Below are 9,167 nucleotides of genomic sequence, written 5' to 3' on the forward strand. Positions count from 1 at the left end.
ATTCAGGCTCTTGCCACCTGGCCCCAAATTACAGGGTTCAAGCCTGTTCTCTACCCACCACCACCACCATATAGCACCTGGGGCAATTTACACACACAGACACACACACACACACACACACACACACACACACACACACACACACACACACACACACACAAAACCCCTTTGATTCCTTACCTCAATGTCTGTTAAAACAAGTTGTAACATCCATCCACAAGTCCTTCCCACGAGAGCAGAGCAAGCTGGGTGCTACCCAGTCCATGGATGTTGTAGTCTGATCCCCCTTCAAGTCTATGCAGTTGTAACTGCATAGACTTCTGGGATCATGCTTCTGCATGCTCTCTTCTTAATCTGGACTGCTGGTGAGACAGTTTGGATTTTGTGTGCATGCTCCAGACTGGATAACAAGCAGTCTGGAAATGCCGCTCATGCACGATTTGTGTTTTTATTTTTGTATTTTCTTTTCATTCTTTATTTTATTTTCTTCTTTTCTTCTTGCAGTCCTGCAGCCCAATAGCATGAGCTGCCCCTGGTTCTGTTGCGTATCTTTTCTATAGTCCTCACACAAGCTGTTTTGCGAAGCTGCCATTCTTCTTTAGCTCCACCAATAACCTCTTCATCCTGATGTGCTAGACCCCTGAGCATATCCTTGATCTCTTGGGCTTTCACAGGCTGCAGCTTAGTCTTTGTTGACCTTAGAGCCTTATGTGACCACTACTTATATCTGATTATGGCCATCAGTGGTTTTTACTGTGGGCTGATTCTTTTTTTATGGGATGACTTTGCAATCTCTGACTCTATCCCAGTGCTGTTTCCTTATCAGGAAGAAGTCTGTCTGAGTCGCATGTTCACTACTCTTGTATGTGATTTTGTCACGTGTTTCTTTTACTCAATGATGTGTTGGACACCATCAGTCTATTTGGAAAGACAGAAGTCTAGAGTGTCTCTCTTTCTTTTTTCTTGTCTCTGCACTCACATGGCAAGCAGTCGTCATATCCTATTCAGTCTGACCGAAAATTACCATCCAGGTCCCCCATTATCAACACCAACTCATGTTGTCTTGCTTTATGTAGTAGGTCTTGCCATTGCTGCCTGAATGCACTCTTTTCCTTGCTACCAGTACTCTACTGTGGGGCAAATGCTGAGATTATAATTACTGCCTTACACTGAAGAGTCTACCGCTAATTCTGATGACATCTCTCACAGTCTTCTGAAGACTCTCCCTACCCAAACTCCTCACATCATTACTAGTCTGTCCACTTCCTTAGTAGTAGTCACTTTGCTGCACTGCTCTTCCATACTGTCTCCTGGATGCACAGGATGTCCAGCATCCTCCTTACAATCATGCCATCCAACTGCATCCTTTCAGTGAATCTATACTGAGTGTGAAAATCCTTGTTCATGTTTGGCAGGTTTATTCTGTTTTACATCCAGCTTTAACTCAACAGAGCTAGCCCAGGTAACCCAAGCTGGAGAACTGGACACAGACTTAACAGTAACTTATTGACCTATGGCTGCTGGACTTTATGGGAGGTACATCCTGGCCAACAGAGGCACACTGAATCTTCTCACTGTTAGCATGGGTCACTGGTATAGGTTGGAGTGAGTCACATCCTCAACCCACTTATCACCAGCAAATACTCACACTCCTGTCCATTTTTGACAATAGTCAATATGACCAAATCACCACAGCCAATTCTTTTTACACCATCAAGTGGCTAACCTTGGCATGGCAGAAAGTCTGTGATCGGTGTCTTTCTATCTAGAGGGCATGGTGCAACAGAGTTGATGCCTAAAGAGGCCGGTTTATGGAAGTCTTCCCTCAATAAGTGCCATCTAGAGTCAGGGATGCTTCCTATGACTTCAGTCAGTTTTGGATGAGTTTGGAGTAGAAACACCCAACATGATTTTGGGACATGGGAGGGACACCACCAAGACACAGGGAGAAAATGCAAGGACCTATTGCATGGGAGGTAAAGACCTTAAACATTAAGCTATCTGTGTATCTCAGATGAGATCAGCATTTTTCATGCATTGTCATTCAATCGGATTAGGAACTTCTGTGAAGCAACGTGTTATCAAAATGTCAATGCCAAGATTAGATATTGCTCTAACCATATCCCTGCATTTTATGCATTGAGTACAGCATATTGGTGTGCAGTCTGATAAACTCATTCTAGTGGCTCAACACATCCTTCACACTAAGCAGTCAGGTTTGGAAGCCTGACAGTGGTAAAACTATAGCGTGAGTTGTCAATATCACTAATATCCCTTTCAAAATTCATTGACTTTGCCCTTTCCACCACTGTTGTTTGACTATTTAGTAAGTATATAAAAGTCAGGTGGTTGGAGCTTGCCATTTACAAGTGTAGCTTTCAGCAGTATTGTTTTCATCTATTTGCACTCACCAAAATCATCATTTCTGAGTTATCATGAGTCTGAAAGTTCTTAACTGCAACTTCCATATTTCAAGTTGCCAGCAAAATATCTATTAACATTATTCTAAAACCCTGCTACCAGACTGGCCCTTTTAATTGCTTAAGTCCATTTTCAAACCCAGGTCATCATCAGCATGGATTTGAACATTGTACCTGTAGTGCTGTGCTGGTGTGTGTTTTAGTTTTCTTGTAAGTGGTCTACAATTAATTTGTGTCTTTCTTTTTGGTAACAATGGCAGTAAATGAGATGTTTTTAGTGTGTGTGTGTGTATGTGTGTGCGTGTGTGTGTGTGTGTGTGTGTGTGTGTGTGTGTGTGTGTGTGTGTGTGTGTGTATGTGTGTGCTCTGTTGTAAATTTGGTACTTTCTTACACAAATGTGGTAGTGCAAAGGGCAGCCAGTAACATTTAAATGGCATTGTAATGTTCAATGAGTTAGAAAGTATGACCCTCATTGTCATTTGCCAGATGGCATCAGCTTGCCGATACATGTCATTCAGTCAGAATGCATATCAACTGGATATCATAATCCAAACTCCAGGGTTAATGCTTACCATTTAACATCCCTCGCCTCTGTATCTAATATGGTAAGATAGGGCATACATCCTTGTAAACATCAGTGATTTGCTATGTCATTCTTCAAAGCACTGAAAGCCCTTGTCTGCTACCATCATATTTCAGTTGGCCAGTGAAATGCCTGTTAACATTACTATTCCCGAATTAAAAACATCTGCATTCTGAATACTCTGCTCTTCCCAAAAGTGAGCCTTTATCTGCCTAAGGTTTTCTTCAAAACTAGATCATCAGTTCTGGGATTCTCAGTTGTCTTTGTAAATGTTTAGTAGCACTCTGTGCCTTTTCAGAGAGATGCTTTTCTTAATAATATTAGTACATTTTTTACCTTGTTAGTTTTACCTTATCAAGTAGTATATGAGTATATCTGTGTGTGTGTGTGTGTGTGTGTGTGTGTGTGTGTGTGTGTGTGTGTGTGTGTGTGTGTGTGTGTGTGTATCCATAAATATCTGTAGATTCACTGATACTCATAGGGAAATAAATAAAAACATCAAAGTACCAGTGAGATTTCAAGTGACAGTTGCTACAATGTATGACACAATGTTTTGCCAACTCTATGTTGTAGCTTCACTGTTTCCTAAACAAGAAAAAAAAGTATCATTACAATGTTCCACAGGTTCATAGGTTCATAGGTGTGTACTATGCTAATGACCACAAGGGCCTTTTTAAGCCTAGCCCTGCATCCATAATCTCTGACAAGTTCTGGTACCCTTGATAAGAGTAAGCAGGGGCTTAGGAGATGAAACATTTACAAGCATGGGCCTGGGATTTGAACAGGCTACCTTTGTCCATTCAAGACATAGGTGCCAAACCAAGGGTGAATTTTCAGTTCCATATACAATTGTCTAAGTCATACTTGAATTGGTTTAGGAAGGAATTCTGCTTCACATGGATGGGGAGCCTGTTCCAGAGAAGAGGAAGTTTCTTTATATATACCTGCCTCTTCAGCAGGTCCTATTTATATCATAGGCAACATTTAAGTCTTTAGAACAGATAATTCTGGAGCTGTTTGTTTTGCGAATATGCAGAAGGTCCATCAGGGTAGGAGGGTCTGACAATGTCTTGTATGCCAGGCATAGATCTCCCTTCAACAGTCTGTAGGAGATAGAATACAAGGATAGGGCCTTGAGGTGGTCTGCACAGGCCATTTGACTTAAGCCCTGTATTTTTTCAATGAGGAACCTCTGTGGGCATTTCAATTGTTGGACATGCTTGGTTAGGTACATATCAAAGGTAGCACTGTACTCTATGAAGGTCTGATGAATGCTGAATACAGTGGAACAATAACCACCTTGGACCTAGATGCCATACCTTTGTTTATAAGTTGCACAACATAGAAGGATTTCCTCACTACTGTAGACAAGCGATGGTCAAAGACTTGATTACTGTCTATGTGTGTTTCCAAGTCCTTGACTATTCGTCAACTCTTAATGATGTGTTGCCAATATGATAGTTATTAGAGATGGATGACTTTCTAAAGGATAATATTATGCATTTCTTGGCATTTAGTTTTAGTCCATGGTTCTGATACAAGTTATTTGTCTGTGACAGCCCTTCCTGGAGAACATTTGTATCATTGGGGGTTTCTATGACTGTTCCTAATTTACAATCATCTGTAAATTTAGTCAGCCAGATGCCCTTGACTTTGGCCTTGACTTCAGAGGAGTAAATGCTAAAAAGGAGTGGTCCCAGGCCTGATCCCTGAGTGACTCCACTTGTGACTGGCCACTTTGTAGATGTGGACTCCACAATTCTAACTTCCTGGGTCCTGTCTGTGAGCCATTTGGCTATCCACAGACTGACATATGGGGTTATATCTAACCTCTTGAATTTGGCAGCAATGCCTGAGTGGGTATTGTGTCAATAGCCTTAGCCAGGTCAAGTTAGGCAGTGTGAAATGTTTTGCCTTCATCCATTGCTTTGATGACCATCTCAAAGAAGTCCATCAGGTTGAGTAAGCATGACCTGCCCTTGACAAAACCAAATTAGGTTGGGTCCTGTGTCTTGAGGTTTCTTATGTGATTATTGATCATTTGCATGGTAATTCTTCCCATGGCTTTGCATATGAAACTAGTGACACTCATGGTTCTGTAGTTTCCATGGTCTGTAGTTAGCCCACCTTTGCTCAGAGGAATGACTGTTGCTGTTCTGCATTTGTGAGGCATGAAGCCTCTTTGAAGGCTACAGTTAAATAGCAAGTCCAGAAGGCCTGATAGGTGAAATTTCATGCTGTTTAGAAGGCATCTGGGATATTGTCTGGGGTCATTGATACACTGTTCTTGCCTCCAGAGAGAGCCTTGAGGATCTGTTCCTAGTGATAGTAGGGGGGAGTTATATTTGACGGTGTTTCCTGAGAGTAGCTTGAGTTGTTGAGAGGAGTAAATTTAGAGATGAATTTGTATGCCAGTAGGCATTTTATTTACATCTTCTGGCTCAGTATATGTGGCTCCATTAACAATGAGCTCTGCATACAATTGTGTACTGTTTTTGAGGTTGCAGACATAGTTAAAGAATTCCTTGTGGATGTCCTTGTCCTGGGCGGACACATTTATCATAAATTGTGCTTTGGTAGACTTTATTTGTCCTCTGAGTTGTTTGTTTAGTTTGAAGAGAGTGCTGTTATCCTGCTGGGTGTTACACCTCCTAATTTTTGCCATGATTTTCTTTCTTCTGTTATACAGCCTACTGATAGGTTCTTAGGTTCATAGGTTCATACTAGGCTATCTGCCCTAGGGCATTTATAAGCCTAGCCAGAATGTGTTTGGCTTTCGCCACCCATTTTAAATTAATTTTGCTATGCCCTTTTTCAAGGTTAGTATACTGTGCCTCTGTCTAACAGTGACACAGAAGTGATACCTGGGTTAAACCTATGATCTCCCATCCACTCATCAAGATTCCTCTTGAAGAGAGTCAGTGAGGGACTCTGCCTAACCTGTACTGGGATTTTATTCCAGAGTGGAGGGAGCCTCTGGGTTATGAATCTGTCCCTCCAGCATGTCCTATTTATTTCAGTGCTGAGGTTCAAATCTCTCGAGCGCGTAGCTCGATGGGATTTGGATTTTCTGAGGTGCAGCATGTCCATTAATTCCGGGTTGGACATGGCTTTATACGTCAGGCACAGATCGCCCCTGAACAGGCGGTATGCCACTGAGTAGAGCTGGAGTTTCTTTAACCGGGCAGCATATGGCATCTGTTTGAGCCCTTTGATCCTCTTGGTGAGGTACTTTTGGGGTCTTTCCAGTTGCTGCAGGTGTCTGGTAAGGTACATCCCAAAAGGGGCATTGTACTCGATTATGGGCCTGATGAGGGATGAGTAAAGAGGCACGATGACCTCCCCTGATCTAGATGTGAATGCCTTCATGATCAGGTGGGCTATACAAAATGTTTTTCTAACCACTTTGGCCACGTGGTTGTCAAATGAGAGACTGCTATCAACTTGGGTCCCCAGGACCCTAATTATTTCTTCTGTACTTAATGGATTACCACCTATGTGGTAATTTGTGGGCACTTTGTTTTTGCCAAAGGGGATGACTATACACTTTTTGGCGTTTAGCTTGAGGCCATGGCTCTGGCACCAGTTGTCTGTTTCTATGAGACCCTTTTGGAGGATGCTTGTGTCAGCTGGAGAGTCGATTATGATGCCCAGTTTGCAGTCATCTGCGAACTTGGTCACCACAGTCCTTCCGTGTTGGCCTGTACCTCCGAGAAATATATACCGAACAAGGGAGGTCCCAGGACTGAGCCTTGTGGGACGTCACTTGTAACTGGTTTGGAGTCTGACATGGCTCCAGCAATTCTAACCATGTGGGTTCTGTCCTTGAGCCAGTTTGCAACCCATCTAGTGACATAGGGGTTTATATTTAAGCTGGTGAGCTTATCTATAATGCCCGAGTGGGGTATTGTATCGAAGGCTTTTGTGAGGTCCAGGTAGGCTGTGTGGACCACCTTCCCCTCATCAATGGCCTTGGTGACTGTTTCAAAGAAATCAACCAGGTTTAAGAGGCAGGATCTGCCCTTAACAAAGCCGAACTGGGTAGGATCCAGTGTCTGTAGGTCCCCAATATCTTTGTTTATGAGGTCCATGATGATCCTTTCCATAGCTTTGCAGACCAAGCTAGTCAGGCTTATGGGGCGATAGTTTCCAGGATCCATTGAGGCACCACCTTTGTGGAGAGGGACCACTGTTGCTGTACGCCACTCTTTGGGTACATATCATGTAGTAAGGCTGAGATTGAACAGTAGTTTTATGTTTGGCTTTAGCTCTTCTTGGAGTTCATGTAGGATGCAGCCCGGGACACTGTCTGGTCCCATTGATGCTGTGTTTTTTGCTTTGGAGAGGGCGGCTCTTACCTGAGCATCTGAGATGTCAGGGGGGCAGCACTCTGCTGGGATAGATATTTGCCCTTTTGGTGGGGAGGGGGCAGAGAAGTTTGCGCTGAACCTGTCAGCTAGGATGTTGGCAATGTCTGTGGGTTCGGTGTATTTTTTGTCATTTTGGACTAATTCTGAGCATATCTGGGAATTCCCACCCAGGTTCCTAACATAACTAAAGAAAGCCTTGTGATTATCCTTAGTGTCCTGTGTAATTTTTCTCTCAAAGCTGGCCTTAGACAATTTTATGAGTGCCCATAGTTTTTTGCTAATACTGATCAGAGATGCCTTCCCTTTTTGGGATTTTGCCCTATCATTTAGTAGCTTCCTCCTTCTATTGTATAGTTTGTTTATGGCTGGGGTCCACCAGACAGGACGTCTGCCTTTGGAGGATTGGGTCTTGGTTTTATTTGGGATTGCATGATCCATGCATTCCTGAAGGTGTTCATAGAATGCATTTATAAAGGATTCTGCGGTCTGGGCCGTATTTTCCACAGGCCCGGGGGCTTTGAAGGATTCCACCTCGGTTTTGAGGAGTGTGAAATTTGCTTTAGAGAAGTTTTTCACTGCGGTTTTCTGGGCAGGAGGTGGGGTCGGGATGTGAATATCCAGTGAGATTAGTTTATGGTCTGATCTTACCAGTGAGGGATACCCTTCTGGTCTGGAGCATAGAGTCCCCATGTTGGTGATGATCAGGTCCAGTATGTTTTCCCCTCTTGTGGGAGTGGTAACAAGTCGTTCCATAGCATTTGAGTTTATAAATTCTAGGAACCTTTGGGCTATGGTGTTGGAGCTAGAGTAATGCTCCCAGTCTATGTTTGGGTAGTTGAAGTTGCCCAATATAATGGTGTTTGGAGAGACCTTCATATTTTCCAGAGTTCTCAGGAAGGCCGAGTGGGGTTCCTGGGTTTGGGAGGGTGGTCTGTAGCAGGCTATAAACTGGAAGGCAGTTTTACCCACTGTTAGTTGCACATGGATAGTCTCTGATGCTTCGTGCTGTGCCACCAACCTGGAGGTGTGGGTATCTTTGACGAATATTGATACTCCCCCCTCCTTTTGTGGTTTGGTCCAAGTTTTGGGGCTGAAAAGCATGGTATGAGGTATAACCTGGTAGTGCTGGGGTGCTCTCGGGAGCCTAGAACTAGGTTTCTATTACTGCACAGATATCGATGTTCTCCATGCTAAGGAGAGTTTCGAGTGCATGCATCTTGAGGTTTAGACTTTTGGCGTTGAGTAGCATTACTCTTAGTTTCTTATCCCTTGTCATACCTATGGAGGTGGGTTTGTCTTTTGAACCTTGCCTAAAAATGGCACTATGGGGGTAGCAAGAGCCTTTGCCAATATCCGAAAGCCCAGGGGTGACAGGTGCAAGCCGTCCCTAGCGAAGCATCGTGGCTTGTTGAGCATGTCATCCCAGGCTGACAGGCATTGGATCCCCTTTGAATGACACTTAAGCCAATTGTTGAAATTGATCATCTTGTCTTCATATTGTGGCATCATTCTTGTTGAGGGTAAGATGCTGCTCAAGGTCAGGGTCATACCGGCCTGGGCCACATGCTCAGAGAGATCCTCTATGTCTCTTTTCATGTAGTCCAGGGAGGTACATCTCAGGTCATTAACTCCAGCATGGACAATGACTGAGTCATATTTGTACTTGCCTTGGAGTGACCTGAGTGCTTGTGTTATGTGGCGGATCCTAGCACCCGACAGGCAGCTCACCGTGACCTTCTACTTGTTCAGCCTGGTGAGCGGGGTGTCAGTGTGCCTGACGATAGAGTCACCTA

This window comes from Protopterus annectens, chromosome 5.part1 (assembly GCF_019279795.1).
Source record: "Protopterus annectens isolate FY-2018-M chromosome 5.part1, PAN1.0, whole genome shotgun sequence".
NCBI lineage: Eukaryota > Metazoa > Chordata > Ceratodontiformes > Protopteridae > Protopterus > Protopterus annectens.